This window comes from Triticum aestivum, chromosome 3B (assembly GCF_018294505.1).
Source record: "Triticum aestivum cultivar Chinese Spring chromosome 3B, IWGSC CS RefSeq v2.1, whole genome shotgun sequence".
NCBI lineage: Eukaryota > Viridiplantae > Streptophyta > Magnoliopsida > Poales > Poaceae > Triticum > Triticum aestivum.
The window spans coordinates 848,823,489-848,825,725 of record NC_057801.1 but is presented as its reverse complement, the minus strand read 5'-3'; the positions used below and the strand labels follow the sequence as shown (position 1 = coordinate 848,825,725).

At 40.6% G+C, this 2,237-nt stretch overlaps 1 long non-coding RNA gene across 1 annotated transcript; it reads right to left on the bottom strand.

Annotated features, from left to right (window-relative positions):
* Positions 1-647: 647 nt before the first annotated feature.
* On the bottom strand, positions 648-1,824 carry LOC123067104 (uncharacterized). The gene is made up of 3 exons (XR_006431520.1): positions 1,774-1,824; positions 1,632-1,687; positions 648-712 (listed from the first exon to the last, which is right to left on the bottom strand). It is a non-coding gene; the product is annotated as an uncharacterized lncRNA (long non-coding RNA).
* Positions 1,825-2,237: the final 413 nt, after the last annotated feature.

The following is a 2,237-nucleotide window of genomic DNA, read 5'->3' as shown; positions in this document are numbered from 1 at the left end:
GGCCACTATCAGGTCCAGTAAGAACATTTTTTTGGAGAATTTACTGTTCAAGTAAAATGTACACAACACACTACAGGAAAATAACACATACACCAGCAGATAAAATTTCATTACACTCCTACTACAGCTCACTACAACATAGACAGTACATGATACTTCATCCTTCAATTTTTTTACCAAGCACTAGACAAGTACATCTCACTTAAAATAAACAGTATTGTTCTCGGAAGCAAAACACGCCACCACACGCCATGGTGCGCCATCTTACTCGATCTGGCCTCAAGGAACTAGCAGCGCTGCTTGCTCCTTTGGCTGAGAGCTCCTTGCTGTAGAGGATGGCTGAAACTCGGATGCAAAGCTCCCTGCACATGACATATTGTGTCAATTCTTGCAGCAACAAAAAGAACGCACCTACCATAGAACTTGCACACTAATGTATCAACCAGAAACAAAAACAAACGAGAGGGGGAGGAGTTTATACCTGATCCTCTTGAGCCTCCCAGCAAAGCATCCAAGGTAATCGTCTAAACAAGAACACTCCTTAAGATTCTGGAAATGGACCAAGACAGTAGTAGTGAAGCTATGCGGGGATCTTTGTGAAGCAGTTTATCGCTTCTTGGAGACACCAACAGTCTTCCCTCTCCTGTCGGTAGTCTTGGTGTGCTGACCACGGATACACACGCCCCAGTAGTGACGCAGACCATGATGGTTCCTGGGAAAGAGAGCAAGGTTTCAAGCATAAGTGATGGCTCATACATCTATGCACTAAGGAAAAATGCTACTATAACAGTGAAGTTTTAAGGAATCAGGCATCAGCATACATCTATTGGAAACAAAGCATTGATATACAAATCAGCAGGGTCACATACAAGGTACACTAAAAGGGTATACATGAATACATTGACAATCATCAATACCATATTGCAAGACATAACAATTATGTACCTAAGCAAGTCGACAAGGGCATAGGGCAGGATATAAAATCTGGATACAAGTAATAGACAAACTACTATGTAAATACTACAGTGGCATTACTACTAGGACATCAAAAAAATACTATGTAAATATTACAGTGGCCAAACGGGTGGTGGATTAACACCAACAATGTGCATCGCATAGAAGAATTAAGATAGCTAAAAATATGATGATTACTGCAGGTTATCAAGAATTCAGTATTGTACCCATAAGTGATGTCACTATAATAATTAGAGGCAGATAGCGATTGAGTAGTATAGAGGAATTATAAAAAGGGATACACATCCTTAAGTTACTTTCTCAAACTAAATTATATAGATATAGAAATATAATGTAGAACATATAGTTTACTATCAAAGCAACCAGAACCTTGTAAAAGTTTTTGTTCATGCAGGCATTGGCGTACACATCCGTACATGCAGGCTTATATAGTACCGCTAGAACAAAATACATAACACACAGTTTGCACACATGCCAAGGCAAAGGGGAGCATTGCTTCATTGCTTGATAGTTGATATATATGCCATCAAAAGAGCAGAAGAATAGCCAGTCTAAGTGAGCTAGCCAAATATAGGTGCAGTGCAGTAGTCATCGTTGCATTATAAAATAAGCCAGTAGTCAATTGGCTAAAAAAGTGGAAGTAGCTCAAAAACAACCAGAACATCTGTCCAGGTGACCCGTCCGGAGTAGCGCGTAGTAGAGCACCTGCACCCTGCATTCCACGCACATACGAATCAGTCAACGAGTCCATCAACAAGAAAGGGGTCGAGATTTCAATGTGGGGAGGAAGCAGCTGACCGTCCAAAGAAGACAGGCCAGTTATAGATGCAGAGTTAGGCACACTCGATTGTCGACGCCATCGCTGCTGCCGCTGCCCGGATCGGGGTGTCATGGAGGAAGCGATCTGAAGCATAAAAACTAAGCAAAATTAAAAGCATCAATCGCTAGAAGCATGTAGGCAATAGTACTGGATAACATTCTATTTTGAGACAGAGGGAGTATTACATAGTTCATCAAACCCATGTCAAATTAATCTAAAAAATGAATTACTAAACCTGCCTAACTAAATCAAACTCAAACCAATGAATCAATCGACACTAGCAGTAGTACACTGAAGAAATCGACACTGAACGGAGGCAATTAATATGTACAGCTAGCACCCATTTGCCTATATTCTGCACTTGAATTCAAACCAATCACTCTATTCCAGAGGTGACTGATTTATCCATGTTCGCTAAAATTCCTTTTTGATTTGCATCCAC